General features: G+C 42.1%; 1 protein-coding gene across 2 annotated transcripts in view; it reads right to left on the bottom strand.

Annotated features, from left to right (window-relative positions):
* GATAD2A (GATA zinc finger domain containing 2A) overlaps positions 1-24,793 on the bottom strand; it is a 160,048-nt gene extending 135,255 nt beyond the window's left edge. Inside the window, exon 1 of one of the 2 annotated variants that reach the window (XM_070746378.1) lies at positions 24,744-24,793. The gene's annotated coding sequence lies outside the window, so the exon portion shown is untranslated. Of the gene's footprint in view, positions 1-24,350; positions 24,469-24,743 lie in introns of those variants that run through there. The other variant, XM_070746362.1, reaches the window with a different exon arrangement.
* Positions 24,794-25,491: the final 698 nt, after the last annotated feature.

Below are 25,491 nucleotides of genomic sequence, written 5' to 3'. Positions count from 1 at the left end.
CGAGCTTTTTGCAGATTCTTCCGTCGGGCTCGATCGCTCTCCAAGTTTGCTCGTCTCTCGGGTTGGGATCTTCGCTGTTATTATTGCCCCCACCCTCCTTGCCTTTCGCAAGCTGTTGAAAACGCACCTATGTTGTCAGGCATGGGGATGATTGATATACCCCCTAGCTCAGTGTTTCCCAACCTTGGCAACTTGAAGATACTTGGACTTCAACTCCCAGAAACCCCCAGCCAGCTGGCTGGGGGTTTCTGGGAGTTGAAGTCCAAATATCTCAAAGTTGCCAAGGTTGAGAAACACTGCCCTAGCTATCACAGTTTATGTATGGTTTGATTGAGTTGTGTGACTGTTTTAATGATAAAGGTTTTAAATTGTTTTTTAAGTACGTATTGGATTTGTACACTCTTTATTGTTGTGAGCCGCTCCAAGTCTGGGAAGAGGGGCAGCATACAAATCTAATAAATTATTATTATTGTTATTATTATTATTATTATTATTATTATTATTATTATGATGCATGGTGGGTGAGGTTCCCAGTTGCGTGTTATTTTCTTTTTATTTTTAAACATTAATTAATTGGAAAAGGATAGTATAGAAAGGGATAGAAGGGAAAGGAGGGAAATTATCGAAACATGTAAATATGTTATACTGTAGGGCTAAATAAGGCTCAGGAGGGAACTGCTTTTTAATAGGAAAGTGAACCCAAGAACAAGGGAGCACAATCCGAGGTTAGTTAGGGGAAAGATCAAAAGCAACATGAGAAAATATTATTTGACTGAAAGAGTAGTAGATGCTTGGAACAAACTTCCAGCAGACGTGGTTGGTAAATCCACAGGAACTGAATTGAAACATGCCTGGGATAAACATATATCTATCCTAAAATAAAATACAGGAAATAGTATAAGGGCAGAGTAGATGGACCATGAAATCTTTTTCTGCCCTCAGTCTTGTATGTTTCTATGTTAATTGCATTTTAATTTATTAAATTTATAAGCCACCTGCTCCTTGTGGACTCTGGGCAGCGAGAAAGAACACTAGCGTTTTTATGCTAGGAATAGGAAGGACGGCAACCAACATAAACTTTGCTTACTTTGGCTCCACGGGTACCTGCATTTCACACGTTGAATAGTTGCCACGGTTGGGAAACACCGCCCTAGCTATCACGGTTTATGTATGGTTTGATTGGGTCATGTGGCTATTTTAATGATAAAGGTTTTTAATTGTTTTTTTAAGTATTGGATTTGTACACTGTTTATTATTGTTGTGTGCCGCTCTGAGTCTGGGGAGATTCTCGTGATTTGGAGGCTGTGAATGTTACTGGCTTTTTCGGGTTGGTGACAATGAATCTGCATTCACATTTTAATAAGTGCCCCCAAATCCCTTGGGAAGTTTCCCAGTGGGGTTAGAACTGTATGTTTGTATGGCACATCTTTAAAAAAAAACCCTGAGGGTAAAGAATATTGCATAAGCTTTATTGTGACCATAAGTATCAATGTTGTTTCTTACACCTTCATTTGATCCCTATATTCTTTATTCTTAAGTGGTGCTTCTGCATTAGAATGGCAAATAGTATTAAAACATTAGTGTTTCATATGTAAGATCTAGACATTCCCTTCTAGAAGATGGTGAGTAAAGAAAATGGGATGCTATTAAAATGGGGTTTCCCTTATTAATTATCTTGACCTATTTCCATCACATTATATTTAGAACACTGACATTTGTGACATTTTCTGCCATTGTTAAGATGCCATCCAGCCCATCAGACAATAAACACAACGCGTTTCAAAAGCAAACTGTGAGTCTTTCCAAGCAGAAGGAAGTCCTAGACTCACAAAGGTCTTCAAACTTGGCAACTTTAAGACTTATGGACTTCAACTCCCAGAATTCTCCAGCCAGCATAGAAGGTTGGAGAATTCTGAAGTCCACAAGTCTCATAATTGCCAAGTTTGGGGACCTCTGTTAGAGTGATAGGAAACTCTACCCTTTAAATCTGTTGAGAGAAACTGTGTAAAACACGGTCCTTCCAGGAAGAATTTGCCATGCCTTGCTGACAGTTTTCTCCTTTGAAAGATGTTAGAGGAAGGCACAATTGGATCAGCTATGCTGGATTTAGTGCTAAAAGGACAGGGAAGGAGCAGGAACGTTATGGAAGAGTCACTGTATTAATGCTGGAGTTCTTGATTTGAAAAGCATCCAAAACTAAGCACACATCTTGGAATGTTAAGAACTGGATTTGTAGCCAAGCATTTATTGGATTCCACATGAATCAGGTACAGTAATAGAAAAGGAAGTTGAAAGCGGATGGAAATTTCTAACGGAGATTTTATGAGTTTTAAAAAGTAAAAGAGGTGATTGGCTGGTACTGGTAGTAGACTCTTGAAGATGTCGGATTTTTTTTTAAAAAAAAGGATATGTCAGAAAATGCAAGAATGCCAAGTCACAATATACAGACAGGTAAAACAGAACTGCAGAGCTCATGTAAATACAGTAAAAATGATCAGAATGTGCTGATGTTAGTAAAGGATACTAAAAATAGCAAAGGCTTTCCATATATATGTTCAGACTAAAATAAAATCTTTATACCAATTCCTCAATTAAAGCAACATGTTTTTAACAGGTTAGAAATGACAAAGGCTAATCAGTCTTTAACCCAAAAATGTGTTTGTTCATAAAATTGTGATAAACAAAGGCCAGAACTAAAGTTTGCAACTGACAGAAACACGATCAGAAAATACTTGTTTACCTTTAATGAATGTAATTACGTGGGATCAGAATTGCATCAGTTTTAATCACTTATAGATAACTAGTATCCCAGCCTTCAAAAGTGAGATTCCCAGATTAAATCTTATTTTTGATTGAGTGATTTTCTTGATTTTATGGGACCACATAAATCAACAAAGCTTTTGACTTAACAAACTAATCAAGCACAGACAGTCCTTGGCTTACATCCATTTGTTCAGCTATTGTTTGTACTTGCAACAGTGCAATAAAGGGAGTGGTACTTACGACCAGTCCTCACAGTTCCAACTGTTGCAGCGTCCGTGTGATCATGATATTGCAGTGAGTTGCTGTTGCATGATTGTGATTCCCAGTGTCCCCTGCCAGTTTTCAATGAGCAAAATCAATGGGGAAGCTGGCAGGAAGTTGCAGTCATGTGAGGTCTTTGCTTAATGGTGGGCAAACTGGAAGTACTGCAGTTGCAAGTAAAGTGGTACCTCTGCTTACAAACTTAATTCGTTCCGTGACCAGGTTCTTAAGTAGAAAAGTTTGTAAGAAGCAATTTTCCCCATAGGAATCAATGCAAAAGCAAATAATGCGTGTGATTGGGGAAAGCACAGGGAGGGTAGAAGCCCTGTTTCCTCCTCCCAGGAGATTCCTAGAGGCCCCACAAAGCTTCTCCCTACCTTTTTCGGCCCTGCTTCTTCCCAGGAGATTCCCAGAGAGGCCCTACAGAGGCTTCTCCCCACCTTTTCCAGCCCTGTTTCCTCCCAAGAGATTTCTAGAGGCCCCACGGAGGCTTCTCCCTGCCTTTTCCAGTTAGTTTCGGAAGCTCGGGTTTGTAAGTGGAAAATAGTTCTTGAGAAGAGGCAAAAAAATCTTGAACACTTGGTTCTTATCTAGAAAGGTTTGTAAGTAGAGGTGTTCTTAGGTACAGGTACCACTGTAGCATGGTCACATGATGCTTTGTTTTATGATGGCATCAAAGTAATAGCAATTCCAGTCCCAATTGTCATTAATGGGAGGATAGCTTGGATACAGCAAGACAGTTTAAGTGAATGCAGAGCTGCTTGAAAATTCTATTGCAATAGAGCTCAGGAGCCTCATCAAGTTGGAGAAGGGTATTAAGTAAACAAGGACTTTTTTCATTACTTGTATTGATTTGAATGAAAAAGTGTGAAGAAAATCTTTATGAAATGTATATGACAAGTACATACCTCTGAGGGAGATGGGTGGTTAATTGTTTGGAATATAAACAACTTCTATAAACAACTTTTATACTTTTAAAGGCAGAAATAGAATGCAAAACCTTGAAGTAGCTGGTATTATCAGAATAAAATTTAATAGGAACATGTGCAGTACTGAGTAGAAGTCAAAATAATTGCTTAATAACGGTCCCTTGTTCCGGCTCTGTGAGCCCAATCTTGGGTACTGGTGATGAGTGTAACTCTGGCCCTGGACTCAGGTTGCTGCTGCTCAATGCCAGGTCGGTGGTAAATAAAGCTCTCCTCATCCGGGATCTGATCCTGGATGAGGAGGCCGACCTGGCTTGTATTACTGAAACCTGGCTGGGCCCGGAGGGAGGTGTCCCTCTCTCTGAAATTTGCCCAGCCGGGTTTCAGATATGGCATCAACCTCGACCCCAGGGAAGGGGGGGGAGGAGTGGCTATTATAGCCAGGGAGAGCCTTTGCCTGCGTAGACTCATTGCTCCGGAAATTGCAGGTTGCGAGTCTCTCTTGCTGAAGTTGGACTTAGGGGTTCAGGTGGGCTTATTTCTCACGTACCTGCCTCCCAGCTGCGTGTCAAAAGCCCTGCCTGTGCTACTCGAGGAGGTAGCCGGGTTGGCGGTGGAGTTCCCCGGACTTATTGTCCTGGGGGACTTCAACCTGCCGTCACTCGGCGAAACCTCTGGGCTGGCACAGGAGTTCATGGCCACCATGACAGCCATGGACCTGACTCAAGTATTACAGGGTCCGACTCACGAGGGAGGGCACGCACCTGACATGGTATTCCTTTCCGAGCAATTGAGCAATGGTCCGAGACTAAGGGGCTTAGAAGCGTTGCCTTTGTCATGGTCAGACCATTTTCTGCTACGGCTTGACTTCCTGGCTCCAATCCTTCCCTGCAGGGAGGCGGAACCAATGAAGATGTTCCGCCCCAGACGCCTGATGGACCCAGAGGGCTTTCAGACGGCGCTTGGGGTTATTCCAGAGGCACTCGTCCACAGTTCGGCGGAGTCCCTCGCTGAGGCCTGGAACAGGGCTGCGGCAGGGGCTCTTGACCGGATTGCGCCTTTGCGACCTCTCCGCGGCGCTAGACCCCGTAGAGCCCCATGGTTCAACGAGGAGCTCCGGGTGTTGAAACGCCAAAAGAGACGTCTAGAGAAGCGATGGAGGAAGAGTAGGTCCGAATCTGATCGAACACTTGTAAGAGCTTTTATTAAGACTTACAAAGTGGCGCTCAAGGCGGCAAGATGCGCGTACCATGCCGCCTTGATTGCATCAGCGGAATCCCGCCCGGCTGCTCTGTTTAGGGTGACCCGCTCCCTTCTTAATCAGGGGGGAGTTGGGGAGCCCTTGCAGAGTAGTGCCGAGGAGTTTAATACGTTTTTCGCTGATAAAGTCGCTCAGATCCGGGCCGACCTCGACTCCAATTGTAAAACAGAGTCGACTGACAACGAGTCAGTCGAGGTGACTGGGGCACGTACTTGTCCACCTGTCTGGGAAGAGTTTGATCTGGTGACACCTGATGAAGTGGACAAGGCCATCGGACCTGTGAGTTCTGCCACCTGCTTACTGGATCCGTGTCCCTCCTGGTTGGTCTCGGCCAGCAGGGAGGTGACACGGAGCTGGGCCCAGGAGATTACCAACGCTTCCTTGGGGAGGGGAGTTTTTCCATCACTCTATAAAGAAGCGCTTGTGCGCCCCCTCCTCAAGAAGCCCTCCCTGGACCCAGCCGTACTTAACAACTATCGTCCAGTCTCCAACCTTCCCTTTATGGGGAAGGTTGTCGAGAAGGTGGTGGCACTCCAGCTCCAGCGGTCCTTGGAAGAAGCTGATTATCTAGGTCCCCAGCAGTCGGGTTTCAGGCCCGGTTACAGCACGGAAACCGCTTTGGTCGCGTTGATGGATGATCTCTGGCGGGCCCGGGACAGGGGTTTATCCTCTGTCCTGGTGCTCCTCGATCTCTCAGCGGCTTTCGATACCATCGACCATGGTATCCTTCTGCGCCGGTTGGAGGGGCTGGGGGTGGGAGGCACTGTTCTTCAGTGGTTCTCCTCCTACCTCTCTGGCCGGTCGCAGTCGGTGTTAGTGGGGGGTCAGAGGTCGGCTCCGAGGACTCTCCCTTGTGGGGTGCTTCAGGGGTCGATCCTCTCCCCCTTGCTATTTAACATCTACATGAAACCGCTGGGTGAGATCATCCAAGGACATGGGGTGAGGTATCATCAATATGCCGATGATACCCAGCTTTACATCTCCACCCCATGCCCAGTCAACGAAGCGGTGGAAGTGATGTGCCGGTGCCTGGAGGCTGTTGGGGCCTGGATGGGTGTCAACAGACTCAAACTCAACCCGGATAAGACGGAGTGGCTGTGGGTTTTGCCTCCCAAGGACAATTCCATCTGTCCGTCCATTACCCTGGGGGGGGAATTATTGACCCCCTCAGAGAGGGTCCGCAACTTGGGCATCCTCCTCGATCCACAGCTCACATTAGAAAACCATCTCTCAGCTGTGGCGAGGGGGGCGTTTGCCCAGGTTCGCCTGGTGCACCAGTTGCGGCCCTATCTGGACCGGGACTCATTGCTCACAGTCACTCATGCCCTCATCACCTCGAGGTTCGACTACTGTAATGCTCTCTACATGGGGCTACCTTTGAAAAGTGTTCGGAAACTTCAGATCGTGCAGAATGCAGCTGCGAGAGCAGTCATGGGCTTACCTAGGTACGCCCATGTTTCACCATCACTCCGCAGTCTGCATTGGCTGCCGATCAATTTCCGGTCACAATTCAAAGTGTTGGTTATGACCTTTAAAGCCCTTCATGGCATCGGACCAGAATATCTCCGAGACCGCCTCCTGCCGCACGAATCCCAGCGACCGATTAGGTCCCACAGTGGGCCTTCTCCGGGTCCCGTCAACTAAACAATGTCGGTTGGCGGGCCCCAGGGGAAGAGCCTTCTCTGTGGCGGCGCCGGCTCTCTGGAACCAACTCCCCCCGGAGATTAGAACTGCCCCTACTCTTCCTGCCTTCCGAAAACTCCTTAAGACTCACCTTTGCTGTCAGGCATGGGGAAACTAAACATCTCCCCTGGGCATGTTAATTTATACATGGTATGCTTGTGTGTGTGTTTGCTATTACATGGGGTTTTTCTTAAATCGTTAAATATTTTAATTAATTGGATTGTTGTGACTGTTTTTACTTGTTGTGAGCCGCCCCGAGTCTTCGGAGAGGGGCGGCATACAAGTCCAACTAATTAATAATAAATAAATAAATAAAAGAATGAAACCCCATTTTAATGAACTGACTGGTGGAAGATGGGTATCTTATACCCATTCAATAGGGGATTTCAGTCATGCAAAAGTTAGAAAGTTGATTTTAACTGAAATTTAGAAATAAATTTCTAACAGCAAAAGCAGTTCCGTAGTGGAACCAATGTCCCAGCAAAATGTTATTCAGTGGAAGCTCCATATCTTCCTGTTATGGATGTTTTAATTTGGATTCCTGCACTGAACATATTATCCTGGGAATGGATAATCTAAATCGGAGGTGGGGAATTCTGGGGGTTGAAGTCCACAAGTCATAAAAGGGTCATCGTTCTCCACCCCTTGGTCTAAATGATCCTCACTCGTTGATTCTAAATTAATTACCAAAAGTCAAATTTAACAAGAGACCCCTGTTGGAGGAGAATCCAGGTTTTGGCAGATGATGAAACCAAAGCCTACAGAGTAAATATACTACTTAGCTCAAGATCCAGAATGGATATTTTACATGGACTTAATCCAAGGTTTCGTTCCTAATACAGTGGTACCTCTACTTAAGAATGCCTCTACTTAAGAACTTCTCTAGATAAGAACCGGGTGTTCAAGATTTTTTTGCCTCTTCTTAAGAACCATTTTCTACTTAAGAACCTAAGCCCAGAAAAATTTCCCAGGAAATTTGAGAGTGGCAAAAAGGCCCGGCCAGTTTCCTACCATTCCCTTTTAATCCCTGCCATCTCAGGCTTTTCTGGGCTGCCAGAGGAGCCTTTTGGTGGCGCTCCCCCTCTTGACTGTCTGAGTTTCTCCCTCTGGCGCAGTGTACGGGAGACGTGTACTAATCCTCGCCGCCTCAGACTCCCTCTTCTTTTTTTAAAACGTTAAAGTTTTGGATTGTTTTGATCCCCCTCACCTCACCTTCTTCCTTCGGCAGCGACTCTCCTTCTCTTCTTCCTCCTCGTCCTCCTACCCAAATTCCGAGCTTTTATTTCTTTCCTAATGGGTTTGGACACATTATTTGCTTTTACATTGATTCCTATGGGAAAAATTGCTTCTACTTTTCTACTTAAGAACTTGGTCGTGGAACGAATTAGGTTCGTAAGTATCTCTAGTTTAAAGAAATGAGGAATTTGAAGAACTATTGTGACACATTGCATTGGACTAGATAAGGGCCTAACAGAAAATGAATCAGGATCTATTGGTGATGTGTAGATTTTCATCACTGTTCTGGCTCTCAATTACTTTTTTTTCCTTTCTGAAAATGCCACTTGAGTTTTTAAGAATGGGTGGGAAATATAATCTATACACAAAAGACTTAAGTTCTGGAATTGAACAAAAATTTCCAAGTAACGTATTATATTCAAAAGCATTTTGTTGACAGTTATGTCCTTTCAAGACATTATTTACTGTCTGGATCTCATTAATTGATCTGAGGGTCCAAGTAAAAAAAATAAGAATTCATAATTGTGACAGTGCCCTCAAAGACTACAACTCCCAGTGGTCCAACTTTTTAAGACACCTTCTGAAATTCAAATTTAGTACATTTTGCTGTTCAAATCTCTCTCAGAAAATCTTATGCTTTTTACAAGAATAGAAATTTAGAAATTCCTCATTCTCAGAAGAATCCATGGTATTCCTGTCTGGCAGCCTGATTGTACTTTGCAATCAAAGGCTCAAACGCAGAGCACTGACTCAAGCAAAGAAGCAAATGACAACTTCTGGGTGGCAGTGACTTCTGTTTTAGGAATGATTGGATGCTGATCATTTTAATACTAAGACAAGGTCCTTGCATAAATTTATCAAAAGGAAATGAGTTTTGAAGTTAATTATAGAGATGTAACAAATATTCTCTATAATTACTACTTCAGATGTTTAGTTTATCACAAAGTCTCTTTGTCCAATATTTTTGACATTGAGTTGCTCTGCCTCTGTCTTTCAGCTACAAGACCACCACCACCCATTTTTCTTGCCAAAACTTCTTTTAAGATGCTGGGGACAGCGTTGAAACTTCTTGAATGTGAAGCCAAAGCCAATCTCCAACCCTTTTCCAGGTTTTTTCCATTGATAACTAATCTGAGCTTTCTTTATTACAGTGTTCCCTCGATTTCCGCGGGGGATGCGTTCCGAGACCGCCCGCGAAAGTCGAATTTCCGCGAAGTAGAGATGCGGAAGTAAATACACCATTTTTGGCTATGGACAGTATCACAAGTCTTCCCTTAGCACTTTAACCCCCTAAATTACCATTTCCCATTCCTTTAACAACCATTTACTCACCATTATTACTGGTACTCACCACTGAATAAAGCACTTGGTGATCCTGATATTTATAAACATAATTATTTATTAACAATAATTATTTTTTTTGTTATTTATTTGCAAAAATTATTAGTTTGGCGATGATGTATGATGTCATCGGATGGGAAAAACCGTGGTATAGGGAAAAAAACCGTGAAGTATTTTTTAATTAATTTTTTTTAAAAAACCGTGGTATAGGCTATTCGCGAAGTTCGAACCCGCGAAAATCGAGGGAACACTGTATATATATTTCAATTATTTATTTAAAAGGCCATTAATAATTTATTCCCTCTTCATCCCGACTATCTTGCTTTGTTAAACGATTTCCTTTCTAGCATCCAAAGCAAGAACAGTACAGTACTAAAAAGCAGAAATAATACATTGCGATATGACTGCCCTTTAATGAATATACTAAATGAGATCCCAAATCATTAAAGACATATAATTTAGTTAGTCCTAGGCCTTGAAATGTCTGCCAGCATTCCAAGGTCCCTGAAGTGTCAAATCCCAGGGCACATCCCTAACATGACATCATATTTGGAGGTATAGGAGGGCATCAGCTGGGTTCTGTTAATCACACTCCCTTGTGGATCAACAGTAGCGAGATAGTTCCAGAGGGAAAAGGTATCTCTTCTATTTTCACCTAGGGAAAATGAACAGAGATGGACTTGTTTTGTCCTTTAGCGCAGCAACTACACTAATTCCTTGAAGGTTAAATTCAACAGAAGGATAAATATATCGAAGACATTTTTCAGTCTACTCATCTGGTGCAGTGCGTAATATTGCAAATCCGAAATCCTTGAAACTGAAGTGGAGCATGGAAATGAATCTCATGCCACAAGTTTTTGCTGTTAGTGAATTTCACAAAACAACTGGACAACTCATGCCCAGCTGGGTCCTTTCAGGTATTTCCTTACCTAAACAAAACGACAAGTGGGCAAAAGAAAAAAAAAAAGCAGTTGAAAGCCACAGTGCTTTCCAATTACTTGCCTGCTGCCTCATTGAGTTTCCCTCCCTCCCTGGTGGCTTCCCCATTAACCCTGCTTGTGGGAAGCTTGCAGAGAGAAAGTGTTAGTTGGGGAAGCCAGTAGGAAGTTGCAACTTCAAGGCCAACAAGCAGGTAAGTGGCTGCTGCCAGGAGGGAGCAAGGGGGTGCAGGTGGAGAAGGGAACGTCCGAGAGCTGCTGCATAGTTGTGTAGGGTGTGAAGGGGGTAGTGGTGCAGGTTAAGAAAGCTGGGTGGGTGTTGTGAGTGTGCAAGTGGACCAAGAGGGGATAGTGGAGCTACAATTTCCCTAGAATTCATTCCTTCAACAGTCCTGGGTTTTTGACAGAATCTGTACACCAGCCCATTTGAGGTATCTATTCAAAATATTTTGCTCTATGGTGACCATTTTGCCTCATTAAAGGCTACAGAAGCAAGACCTTTACTGGCTAAAGCAAAGAGATAGTTAAATATAGGATATTTGATTAGCAACTGATTTTAACCTTTATTTGAAATGAAAGGACATCAGCATGGGTGATCAATATCAGCTGCAGCCACTCTACATATACACAATAGGTCTAGGGTAAGATAGCAAGTTCCTGCCTGGATGCTTTATGCACAGCAATAACACTTAGACTTATATACCACTTCGTGGTGCTTTACAGCACTAAGCAGTTTACAGAGGCAGCCTATTGCCCCCAACTATCTGGGTCCTCATTTTACCCACCTGGGAAGGATGGAAGGCTGAGTCAACCTTGAGCCTGGTGAGGTTTGAACTGCCAAATTGCAGTCAGCTGGCAGTCAGCAGAAGCAGCCTGCAGTACTGCACTGTAACCACTGCGCCATCATAGCCAGATAACATGCATATAGCCAAGTACGTGGACCTTCCCCAATCCATCATGAATCAAGACAGGCATGTGTCTTTAAACCCATTTTTTGGAGAAAGTTTTATTGCTCATAGTACATACAGGCCTGTAGTCTTTTTGCTGAATTTGAAAACAGCTGATTACTAGGAGCACCTGAAGTATATTTTTTTCAGCATTTATTCCTTTGACAACAGTGAATGTATTCAGAGAACACATTAAATCTTGATTTGATTAATCAGAGTTTATTGACTTAAACAGTTGATCCATACAGCAAACTAAGTCACAATCAAACCACATTTTAACATTTTGTGTGAACTTAATTACTGCCTCCTGCTTTCATTTACTACAAGAGACAAAGTTCTATAGAAATTCCTTCTGCAGTGGTGCAAAACACCTTCCCTTTAACTTAAAAATCTCTTGAGAGAAAAAATTGCCTTGAAAGGCCACCACAATTTTCTAGAGCTACCTGGCTCAGTGTGTAGAAAAGGAGGGTCAAGCTCAGATAAAAGTTAAATACTTCTAAAAAACAAAAGCTGTGAAGATGCACCAAGATTTTATGTCAGGAAAGTTGTAATATTCAGTCTTGATCCCAAGATGAGGGCATTATTCATTTTATTAAATTTATTTGCTACTCATCTCACAGAAGAATTACGGTATAGTATAGCAGTGGCTATACCATGCAGGTAGTCCCAACCTTCAACCATAATTGGGGCAGGAATTTCCACAGCTAAGTGATACGGTTGTAAAATGTGTTGTCATGTGACCGCATTGCTTAGCAATGTCAAGCTTGTTCTCTTGTCGTAACTCCAGACAAGCAGTTCCTTAAGTGGGAAGAGGAAAGAATCCCAAATAAAGACTATGGGGTATTGCTGGAGTGCAGCACAAACTCTGAAGAAGTTGGGGAGGGGGCTGCAGCGGGAAAAGATCCAGGAAAAGAACAATCTTCAGCTCAGGGGTTTTCCTGGTGTGCTCCAGCTCTGGCGCTGCCAGAAGCCCCTGAGGTGCAGTGAAGCAGCGTGGTGCAAAACAGCCCCCCAGGAATCTCCAGCAGTGCAATGAAAGCTGCTGCTGCTGCTGCTGTGTAAAACAAGGGCTGCAGGAAGTCCCATCCACCCTGCATCCTTGCCGCCCAGCAGTCCACCATCCCAGCTGGCCTTTGCCATCTTGTTTCCGCTGTGCCTCTCCTGGCTGCTAGCCACACGAGGCCGTCTTTCCCAGGATTCACGAGAACAGGCACACGATTTGGAGCATGGTGAAAAGAGCCTCGGGAAGAAGGCCTGGCACGGTCAGCAGCTGTTTCACACAGGCCAGATTGGCTGCACCTCACTAGCAGTGGGAGGAAGATGGTGAAAGCTGGTGTGGCAGGACACAGAGGCCCACAGGAGCAACCACTGAAGCCCTGGGCCTCTTCCTCAGCCCCAGCCTCCAAGGAGCACTGCCAAAAGGGCATAGATGCGAGGAGGAGATGGGCAGGTGGAGGGAGTTGAAGGTCCCCCATCGTCTTAGCTGTAGGCAAGGTACCTTAGTTTTATCATAGACACTTGCTACTTTGGGGGATTTTGTCACTTTTTTCAGTGCTGTCGTATCTTCAAACAGTCATTGAAAGAATGGTCATAAGTCGAGAACTACATGTTTGTACAAACTGAAATGAGCACCTTTTTTAAACTACCAGATTGACTTGAAAACAGATTGATTTGAAGCAGACTAATGTTATGCAAATTCAACATATGATGATGAGCCATGGCCATAATCACAAATTATGAGCATGCATTTTCAGGAGAAAAAAAATCAGTTTTTACTATTCATACTTCAAACAAACAGCATGCCAAGTGAGGTACCTTAGTCGAATGCTAACCAAAAAAAACCCCCAGAGTGGATTTTCTCTTTAGGTTACGTTTATGGACAGAAATAGCAAGGATTACATCACCTGCTTTCCTGAATATTAATTAAACACACATGCAGAAGTAATGCATTCTCTAGACAAACCCTGTGCTGTGGTTGGAAATTGTACATTGCAGACAAGAAATAAAACAAGTATATGTATTTGTTTTGTCCACAGTGGTAAGTCTACCCTCCCTTACACATCAGAATATTCAGAAAATAGAACAGATATTCTACACTTGACTATTTCGGAATGTTCGGAAACTTCAGATCGTGCAGAATGCAGCTGCGAGAGCAATCATGGGCTTCCCCAGGTATGCCCATGTTACACCAACACTCCGCAGTCTGCATTGGTTGCCGATCAGTTTCCGGTCACAATTCAAAGTGTTGGTTATGACCTATAAAGCCCTTCATGGCACCGGACCAGATTATCTCAGGGATCGCCTTCTGCTGCACGAATCCCAGCGACCAGTTAGGTCCCCCAGAGTGGGTCTTCTCCGGGTCCCGTCAACTAAACAATGTCGCTTGGCGGGACCCAGGGGAAGAGCCTTCTCTGTGGCGGCCTCGGCCCTCTCGAACCAACTCCCCAAAGAGATTAGAATTGCCCCCACCCTCCTTGCCTTTCGTAAGCTACTTAAAACCCACCTCTGCCATCAGGCATGGGGGAATTGAGATCCTCTTTCCCCCTAGGCCTTTACAATTTTATGCATGGTATGTATGTATGTATGTTTGGTTTTTATATTAATGGGTTTTTAATCGTTTTTAGTATTAGATTACTATTGTACACTGTTTTATTGTTGCTGTTAGCCGCCCCGAGTCTCCGGAGAGGGGCGGCATACAAATCCAATAAATAAATAAATAAATTTCATCACCTCTGGTCAGAGGTGTGGTTGGACCAGTTTGCCCAAACCAGTTCAGTTGGTGTTGGTCCATGGGTACCACCATCTTTATTTTATTTTTAAATTATTTTTATTTATTTTATTTTATTCCAGTTTTTTTCCTTCTTCACATGAGTTGAAGCTGCATTTCTGGCACTTTGCAGGCGTTCATCATCTTGTTTTTGACTTTGGGGGGGAAATTTTGGGGAGTGTTTTGCCACTGCGCATGCGCTCACTAGGCGCAGCCATGTGGTGTGGGAGGAAGTGACTCGGCAGCAAAATACGTTAGAAGCCACCCCTGCCTCCTGGTGTGTTAAAATAAAAGTAGGAACAACATACTTAAGGCTAGAGACATGCGCATGCATGAGGTCATACCTTAAATCCTGTATTAAAAGTAATAATAGAAACCTGGAATGTGGGGATCTTCACCTTATAACACTGAGGCCGCTGACCAGGCCTTCTTGCAGGAAGCTGTTAATTGCCACAAGTACCCAGCTGCCAACTCCCTGCCCAATACTTTTCAATTTTTCCCTCCTGATTTTCAATATCCCTCAAATCTTTGAAAGCACCGTGCACAAATCAATCTAGGTATGCGTTCGACTTCCTTTTTTACTTTCTCCCCAAAGATTCTATTTTGATGTATCTCAAGCAATCTCCCTCAGCAGAGCTCAAGATCTATTCTCTACCAACTGTTAATATTTATAAGAATCATGATACAGGTAGTCCTCGACTTACAACAGTTCATTTAGTAACTGTTTGAAGTTACATCATTACTGAAAAATGACTTATGACCACTTTTCACACTTATGAAAGTTGCAGCATCCCCATGGTCACATGATCAAAATTTGACTGTTTGGCAAGTAGTTCATGCGATTGCTTTTTGCGATCTTCAGACAAGCAATGTCAATACTTAACAACCATATTACTAACTTAAGATCCACAGCGATTCACTTTACATTCTAATCTAGAAATTGTATTCTAGATTACATGGACGACTTGCTATAATCAGTAATGTTAATTTAGCACATTGTTGATATTTCTAATATAGTAAAAGGAAAGAACTGATGCATAGAATCTTTTATTAGATTATTTTTGGAAATCCAAAAATTACTGGCTTAATTATTAATGTTCTTAACTAAAAGGGAAGTTGCTTGAGATAATTATTAAAGAGAACCTATTTAATGTAATAAGTACAAGTGAATGCTAAGGCAGCAAAAATGCACTGTGATTGAGAAGTAGGGAACGACCTAAATACAATTAGTACAGGTAAGAGATGATGGAAGAGTAGAGTAAGGGGGAAATGTTGGACTCAAAGTCTCATATTAAGTGACAATTATTTTTAAAAACCTAGTGAAAGATTCATAAACAAAAAGCATCCTAATAAACTGATTTTGCCCAAGGCTGGAAGTTCAACATGATCTACTAAATTGGGAGGCAAGAATTATGTCTCAGCCAACAAATTCCGGAATTAATCCCTGATACAAATCAATATTTCAGTCTAATCTCTATTACAAAAATAGGAACAAAAATATTTAAAAATAATTTTATACTATTTTTGTTGCAGTAAACAGCCTTTGTTGGATATGTTCACCGCCTTGAGTTATTTGTAAAAATAATAATGGTGAGATATAAATAAAATTGACGTTCACAAGAGCACATGATCCATATAAAGAAAAGAATCATTTCCTAAACTAGGCATGTTTACTTTCTCCTAAGCAACTAAACATAAGTTATTTTAAAGCTTGTTGTAAAGATGCCTTTTACAATACTGTATATACTTCTAAAATTGTTAAGGAGTTTTGTATGAATACTGAGTTCACAAATCCTAAGGGGAAAAAATACCTAGAATAGTGGCTCACACCCAATGGTATGCTAATAAATGCATAATTGGCAGCTTTGCTATCTTCATTAGTGTCATGCCATGAGCTACCAGACATCTGACCAGTATGCCAGGCATTGTGGCTGAGCTCTGCTCTAACAATTCACTCTTGTGAAGTAGTACAAGCCAGCGCTAGCACACCACTGCCTGTAGCCACGTTGGAGGAAAACAAAATTTAGAAGTGTTGCAGAAAAAATTAAATCAGAACTGACTGGATGTTACACAATTAGATTGCCCTTTTTGTCTATTCCTCTCCCGCCCCATGTTTTAAAAATTCATTCTTGCACCCAAATTTCATTTCAGGACAAGTGTTAAATCGATGCATACAGGAGACCAATAGTACTTTCTCTGTGTGTGTTTTAAATAATTAGGATTGAATGGTAGATTAATTTGAGAAAGTAGGTTAACTAGATAATATAAGGAATTGTGTACAGTACTTCCAATCCTGTCAATGAATGAATGTACAGTATGTATGTATGTATGTATGTATGTATGCTCTGACCTCAACCTAAGTATTGTGTGCAATTCTGGGAATCCTACCTATAGTTTTTGAAAGATTCAGAAAAACTGGTGAAAGGCACTATAGATAGGAGACAATATCATAAAAATGCAAATTTAAAGCACTCAAAATGTTAAGGTTTGCAAAGGCGGAGATGGGAATATAATACAATTCTTCAAATATCAGAAAGTATGTTTCCCATCAACTACGGTAGTTTTGTATCATTCCAAAATGCAGTATACAGAATAATATAATAATTTTAAGTTACATGAAATGAGATTCTAGTTCAATGTTAAGAAAATATTACTAGCATTTAAAGAGCAGTTCAAAAATGGACTCATCCTGAGAATATGTAGGCATACACGAATCCCAGCGACCGGTTAGGTCCCACAGAGTTGGCCTTCTCCGGATCCCATCGACTAAACAATGTTGTCTGGCGGGTCCCAAGGGAAGAGCCTTCTCTGTGGCGGCCCCGACCCTCTGTAAGCAGCTCCCCCTGGAGATTAGAATTTCCCCCACCCTCCTTGTCTTTCGTAAACTTATTAAAACCCACCTCTGCCGCCAGGCATGGGGGAACTAAGATATCTCCCCTGGGCCTATACAGTTTATGCATGGTATGTTTGTGTGTATGTTTTGCTTAGTGACTTTTAATTATTAGATTTCTTATACATTGTTTTTATTATTGCTGTGAACCGCCCCGAGTCTGCGGAGAGGGGCGGCATACAAATCTAATAAATAATAATAATAATAATAATAATAATAATAATAATAATACTTTATAGAATATGTTCAAGCAGATACTGAGAAATTGAATGTCAACAATGTCTTTCATTTGGACTGTGCTTAGCAGGAGATTGGACTCAACTGGCCCTTCCTACGCTATAATTCAAGATTATTTTGTGGTTTATTTGTAAGGAATACAGTAGTCCCTCGCTATACCGCGCTTCACCTACTGCGGCTTCACTTCATCGCGGGTTTCTGAGGAAGTCGATCGGCAGATTTAAACAGCCCGCCGAACTCGATCGGCAGGTTTTTAAAAAATATATATATATCTAAAATTGTAAATACTGTATTTAAATACTGTATCTAAAATAAATACTGTGTGGGAAGGGTTTATAAACACTTAAAACAATGAAAACTTACCAAACAATTACAATATAAATACTTAAATAAGTACTATCAGTCGATAAATTCCCCATCGCGGATTTCACCTATCGCGGCCAGGTCTGGTACGTAACACCAGCGATAGGTGAGGGACTACTGTATGCTCATGTTTGGGGCTCTTAGGTGGGAAAGAGATCTGGTACTACTTGAGAATGCAATTGTGGCTTCAGCATGTTTGGAAACACCTTAATATGTAAACTTCTGCTAGAGAGATCCAATCAAATTCAACATATTCAGGACTATACTTTGAATTCATAAAACACAGCATGAATAATTTATATCATAGATACATATTTCTTTGTAACTCTTTATGCATTCTTCATCTAAAATGTATGTAATCCTAATGGTTCGTGCCAATTTATCTTCCAAGTATTCTGAGTTATGTTAAGCACCAGGAGCCGTCACTTAATGACTAGTTGCTTAACAATCATTTGAAGTTACATCAGATCCCAAAATTGAATTGAACATTTTTGGGCCAAGTGTAATTAGCCACACCAGGAATTTTTCTATGGTACAGAATACTTTAGTGTACATGCAAAGCAACAGAATAATTATGATACCAACAAAAGGGAGGAAGTAAAAGAAAATAATGATAAATAATAATACCATAGCCACACTACATGGGTAAATATACAAAGACATAAAGGTACTTATGACAAGTCCTCTTAAGCTATGACTGCCACATGGTTACATGAATGCATTTTGGGAACTTAGCAACTGGTTTACATTTACAACCTGTTGCAGCACCTTGTGGTCATGTGACCACAATTTGAAACATATTTGTCTTTCTGCTGTTTTTGACAATTTCCAGCACAAAAAAACAATTAAGAATTGATTCACTCAATGCTCATGTGGTTCACTGAATTGTGGTAACTTTCTTGATAGCCCACATAAAATAACATCATACCCTGTTTTCCCGAAAATAAGTCAACCCCGAAAGTAAGACATAGGAGAGATTTCGTAGAATTGCCTAATATAAGGCATTCACTGAAAGTAAGACGTAGGAGACGTTTCATTTCGCAGCATTCCTGAGCAGAACATATATAACACTGCTTTCCATAAATTGCATCCCAAAACCCTGCATCAATCAAATTTAAAACACATCCAACACGCTGTAGTACAAAATGGCACAGTAGTAGTAAGAAATTCTTGATAGGATTCAATTTGTTTGGTTATGCTGGTTTGTGATGACAACTACTGTACAGTATATAATAAATGTTCATTTTTTTTGTTCAGCAATAAATGTGAATTCTTCATTGAAAAAGAATAAGACATCCCCTGAAAATAAGACGTAGCACATCTTTGGAAGCAAAAATTAATATAAGACGCTGTCTTATTTTCAGGGAAACAGGATAGTGACCTGCTTAATAATCATAAAGACTTACGATGGAAATTGCAGATTCAATAGTGGTCATTAACAAGCTATCTGTACTATAAGATGTTAGAAGCAAAAATTCTATCAAATAGAATATTTTGTCCTGTACCTTCAAAAATTTGTGTGTGGGGGGGGGGGGCTTATCTAAAAAGAAGTATTCAATTACTAAAACCACTGTTGTATGTTACTGTTAACCTAATCCAGGTTAGCTAAAGGTTAGCTAATGGCTAAACATTTTCTCTCTTCATGTGCTGAAAGTGTGTGCGCATGCTTCAGTGCATGAGTGCATGTGCTGGAACCCATAATCCGATGCTCATGGAACATCCCCATGTGCCTCACCCTGTACAGGCACACGTGCCTCATGCTCCACCCCCCTCGTGCATATGTGTGTGTGACCCCCTGCGCTCCCCCACCCCCTCCGGAGCCCGTGAGAAGCCATCTTTGCCTTCCCAGAGGCTTGAGAAAAGCCTACGGAACCTGGAGAGGGGAAAAAATGGGCCTACCAAAAGTCCAGAAGTGGGCCTATTTCCAACTCCCAAAGGGCCTCTGGAGCATGGGGAAGGCAGTTTTCACACACCCCCGAAGCTGAAGGAGGGCACAAAAACCAAGAGGTGCATGCACATACACAGTGGAGCTGAGCTGGGTGATGGCTCAAGTGCCAGGAGAAATGGCTCTGCATGCTACTTCCAGCATGCATGCCATAGGTTCACCATCACAGACCTACAAACTAGGAAAACCTGAGCACTAGGCATTATAACTGAAAGTTCATAGCCAAACAACATCTACATAGAGGGAAGTAAGCATGGGATGCCACAGCGTTCTATCTTAGGCCCAGTACTCTTCAATATCTTCATAAATGACTTAAGTGAGGGAATAGAAGGGGAACTCATCGCATTTGCAGACGACACTAAGCTGGCAGGAAAAACCAACACTCCAGAAGACAAACTCAGGATCCAAAAAGTCTTTAACAATGAGCCCTATGCAACACCCTGAAATTTAATGTGGAGAAAAGCAAGGCTTTTACACTTAGGCAGGAAAAACCAAGGCACAGGTACAGATTAGGCCAAACCTGGCTCAAAACCAGTAACTAGTGGACAAATATGAGTTAGCAGTGAGCGGCAGCAGGCAAAACATTAATACATTTGTACTGTTTTCTTGTTGTGAGCCGGGGCGGTATACAAATCTAATAAATAAATAAATAAATAAATGAACTGTTGTAAGTCAGGAGCTACCTGTAATTACTTTTTCCTATGCAGTGGTTCTCAACCTGGGGGTTGGGATCACTTTGGGGGATGAAAGACCGTTTCACAGGGGTCACCTAAGACCATGGGAAAATATAAATTTCCCAGGGTGTTAGGAACTAAAGCTTCTATTCTGGTGCCTTGGAACATATTGTTTACAATCTGACCAATCAGGCATTTACAGCGGGGTGTCCCTCTGACCTTCCTGCCAATTGTTGGGAGAATTGGTGCTAGACTTATGGTTGGGGGTCACCACAACATGAGGAACTGTATTAAGTGGTCGCGGCATTAGAAAGGTTGAGAACCACTGATAGAGTAAGAGGATATATTTATAACTGCTGCAAAAGAAAATAAGATATTTCTTTATATTTCTTTATTTTCTGCACATTTTTTCTTTTGTTTCCTTTTAATACTAATATTTGTCATTTTAAATTTTTAATAAACATATATAAAAATAATTTTTAAAAGCATGAAATAGTATTCTTTAGCATCCTTTAAAAAGTATTGGATTTCATTCAGAAAACCTCTTTCTCATAAGAACATCCCTTTAAGGTAATGGGTATGAAAATGAGTGAGAATAATTTCCTAATTCGGTGCCCCCAGAACGTTGGCGCTGAATAACCTGAAAAATGGGGCATTCTCGTCACCTGAAGAGCCACCCGTCATTGTATTTAAAAGGAAATGTCTCACTTCCAGAGCTATTTTAGAAACTCAATGGGTGGGGATGTTATTAACCATTCCATAGACAGGCCTTGGATTTTACAGTTATCATCCAGATGTGATACAATGATTATTTCACATCAATTCACAGTAAGAGATTCTATCCAGTAAATGAAGAACTTGAATTTTAAAAACTACTAGAATTATATCTTTAAACCAGAGGGTCTCTAAACTACTTTCTCCTGGCTGATCTTTTAAATAAGTTTTTGTCCCTAAACATTATAATCCAGAAACAAGAAAAATGGCTTTACAACTACTGTACTGCCTTTTCTTCCTTTAAAGATTCCCTATTGAAACACACAATTGTCTCCCACCAAATTGTTCCTATGAGGTCACCAGGATTCAAGCTTGACTCAAGGTAATTCTTACTGTTCTACAAAGCTTATTTCTTAGTAAAATGTTCTAAAACAAATTCCCTGTATATCTCAACACTTCATTTTCATTTTTAAAGCATTTTTCAGTTAAGTCAATGCTGCCCAATTCCTTGTATTTTAAGTTTCCAAAAAGCCCAGTAGCCACAATTTCTATACTTCATGTGTACACCCAATTTTGCTAAACAATCAGTGTGCATATATAGTACCTACCTTTCTCCACCCCCCATAGTTATTAGTGCTCGTAGCATTTCCATTCATGTTTCTGAATGTCATTTTGCTACCTGTTTTTTTCTTCTAGACAAACATACTCCATTTTTCATTCTAAATGCATGGAATGTACCTAAATAGCCCCAATACTTACAAACTTTATTGCACTTGGAACACATTCACCAGGAAAGCACAGGCAATTACCTCCCAAAAGGCACTTTGCATTTAATGGCATTTCTTCCAACTATTCCCATGAGTTTCTTAAACTATCTCTCAAGGGAGTTAACAGGAATAAGCCAGATTAAATACAATTTTACCTTGTAAAAATGCACTCTGATGCTCATTTACACAGTTTCCCCTAAACCTTGTATATTTTTAAGCAGAAGAAACAACCTGCTGCAATAAGCTTCTTAACTATTCCGTGTGCTAGAAATCAGATTTTGACTGAGATCAATCAGCTTCCTCTTTTCTCCCCAAATTATGCCAAATTTCAACCTTCAAACATTAATTTCTTCAGAGACTACTGACATATTTCTCTGTGGTCTTATCCACAGCTTCTGCTAAAGTAGCTGTAAGGATTTTTTTTTTTAAATTCTTTTAAAGTTTTCCTTATTTAGCAGTCCTCATTTCTGTAATATTTAATCCAATCAGATTAATGGTAATTTCCCTCAATCAAAAATTAGCATATACAACATTCTCACTCATCTTCAAGAAATGTTTAGTATCCCTTGAACTAAGACAATACTGGCAATTGTCCAGCCCATCACTAGCCCCTTCTCCATTGGTCAGGTACGAAAAAGATGATTCACCATCACAGCCAATCAGTGTGTCTGGTGCTGCCAGGACTTAGCACCTGAGTTCTGTAACAAAGCAGCCTGGTTTTTTCCCCCCCATTCACTCTTTCTTCCCAGCTTTTTCTTGGAGTCCTGATTATGCAAAACAGTCAACTGATTAGTTTTAGGTGTTGTCTTGACTAGATGAAATTATTCAGTCTGATTTAAGTTAAGCTTAATTATTTATGGATTAGCTGACTGGATCAAATTATTTTTTGATCCTACATTTATTAATCCTCTCAGTGACTCAGAAATGTAACTTTTTTCGTCATTTGGAATCTAGTATTAAAATGCAACACAATGGAATCAACAGTTATCAAAAAATCATTTAATCTGTATTTCCCCAATTTGGGCACAGTCCTGTAAACTCCCTTCATTCTCTATGAAGGCAATAGGTGACCATGTTTAAGTTTTAAGCCACACACCCCATCAACTCTAAATATGAGCTACAGTATTCTATTCTCTTTTTGATAATACACTGCTCAAAAAAATAAAGGGAACACTCAAAGAACACATCCTAGATCGGAATGAATGACATATTCTTGTTGAATATTTTGTTCTGTACAAAGTTGAGTGTGCTGACAACATGTGAAATTTAGTGTCAATCAGTGTTGCTTCCTAGAGTGGATAGTTTGATTTCACAGAAATTTGATTTCCTTGGAGTTATACTGTGTTATTTAAGTGTTCCCTTTATTTTTTTTGAGCAGTATATATTCATAACTTAAAAATAGCAGATTATAAAAGAAGCAACTGTTAGACATAATCAGATATTTCTTTAAAATGCTTTTTATAAGCTGTCAAGAAAACAAGTATTTACAAGTAGTGTTCAAATACTATAATTATTAAAACTTGCCTCAAGTCCCTCCAGACTGAGATGGGGATTGCCTAAATAAAATTCCACCAATGTTCCTTTCCCCCCCCCTTACACAACACACTAAACATTAAAGCACAAGAGTTATTTCTCAACATTACTGATTGAAGAGGGGACAATATACACTGCTCAAAAAAATAAAGGGAACACTCAAAGAACACATCCTAAATCTGAATAAATATTCTCATTGAATACTTTGTTCTGTACAAAGTTGAATGTGCTGACATGTGAAATTGACTGTTGCTTCCTAAGTGGACAGTTTGACTTCACAGAAGTTTGATTTACTTGGAGTTATATTGCGTTGTTTAAGTGTTCCCTTTATTTTTTTGAGCAGTATATTTTCTTCCCTCTTCGAAGAGGGTCAGAAAGTTAGTCAGAAAGTTTAGTTGTGCATCTTTGCGCAGCTTTAAAAACCTCACAAGAGAAAATCCTTTAAAAAAATACTAACCAAGAAACGATCAAACAAGCAGCCACTCAAGAAACTTCTGGCATGTTCACTGTAATCCTCCCTCATCCACCAATGGTGAGTCACAAGCACCTAAGAAAAAGTTTCTTTTCCCCCCCAAGTTGAGCTTGACCCTCCTGGTGACTTCACTGAGAGTCCATGTCGTTTCCTGTCAACAGTATGGAAGTAGTTTGGCACCGCCTTCTTCCACGACGGGTTTTTCCTCCCCCCACTTTCCCAATTTTCCAGGCCGGCCAAGAATTTCCTGATGGTCGCCCATCCAAGCGCTCTGATTAAGTCAAACTCAAGTTTTCTGAATGGGCCGAAGGCCAAATACGCGCCGCGCTTTGAATTAGCACCGTCATCGAAATGTTTCCCTCCCCCATCCCAAAACGAGTGCCCCCCCCCAAAAAACCCAACTTCAAGTCTCTTCCTCCCGGTCGAGACCCCCCCATCCTGTCAATCACACGGCTTTCTTTCCCAGAGGGGGGGGGCGGAATCTACACGCCTGAGGGGAAAACTCTTCCTCGCCCCCCCTCCCCTTTGACAACGACGATAGTAAAACAAACCCGTTCCTCTCCCTCTCTCGCCCCCCCGCCCGGCATCCCCTCAGCCCAATTCGGCGCCCCCCCACCTTTCTCTCCCACTACCTCAAAGTCGTCGACGACGCCGCCACCTCCTTCTCCTCCAACTCACAGGGCCGGGCCGGGCCTAGCTGGCTGGGGGGTGGGGGAGGAGAGAACGGCTCCCTCAGGTGGCCACTGACAGGAGGAGGAGGAGGAGGAGGACGCGGACGATTAACAGGGGATGCCGTGGAGGGGAGGGGTCACGGGTGGAGTACGCACGCGCGAGGACAGGCCGCGAGAAGGGGGGGAGCGTTCAAGACGGAGGGGGGAGGGGAAAAAAGGCGGGCGAGCAACTTCAGTCTCGCGCGCCGAGCGACGCCCCCGCCCCCTCCCCCTTTCTGCGATCTCCTCAGGCGCTTCCCTTCCTTTGGCTGACGAGCAACTGCGCACGCGCGGGAAGCAGCGGACCGCCGGCACCTCTTTTTTCTCTCTTTCCTCCTCTTCCTCTTCTTCGTCGCCTTCCGCGCTCCCATTTTGAAGCCACGCCTCTTCGGAGGTTCGCTGCCCTCTCGGGTGCCACGCCCCTTCCTCCGCTGTCCTTTGGGCGGAGGCGCCTCCCTCTCGCGTCTTTTGAGGGCGCTGCCGTCCGTCAAAACGCCGCCTTAAAAAACGCTTCTTTCTACGTCAGCTTTCCACTGATCCAAGCCACGCCCTATCTCGGAGTTCGTCCTTTTCCTGGGCCACGCCCACCCTCTGTTTCAGAGCGCCGCCTCCGCAAACGAGCGCCTCCATCTTCTTGCGCCTGGTACAAAGCTACGCCCCGCTTTGGCTCGACTTTGCTTTGATTCGCCAACCTGATTGACGACCAAAGTGATTTCACCAATGAAAAGTTCCGGCCGGTGACGAGGAGCCAATGAAGGGCGGGAAATGAACCATCAGAGCCTCGCCAGGAGTGTTATAATCCGAATTCACACCTTATTTAATTTTATTCTCCTTCCCCACTTTGCCACTTCCACTAAAAGGAAACTACAGTACCCTAGATGGTCCCAAATCACTAGGAATACTAGCAATGTGTTTGTTTGTTTGTTTGTTTATTGCTAGTATTGCAAAGTTCCTTCCTGTTAGTTACTAATGTGTCTGGGTCACAGGTACCTTTTGGGGGGGGTCTTGGTTGCATAACTAGAGCAGGAAGAGGGAGATGGTGATCCCGCTGTTGAGACCCCAT

This window comes from Erythrolamprus reginae, chromosome 1 (genome assembly GCF_031021105.1).
Source record: "Erythrolamprus reginae isolate rEryReg1 chromosome 1, rEryReg1.hap1, whole genome shotgun sequence".
In the NCBI taxonomy this organism is placed as follows: domain Eukaryota; kingdom Metazoa; phylum Chordata; class Lepidosauria; order Squamata; family Dipsadidae; genus Erythrolamprus; species Erythrolamprus reginae.
The sequence above is the reverse complement of the archived record's forward strand: the minus strand, read 5'-3'. Positions and strand labels throughout refer to the sequence as shown.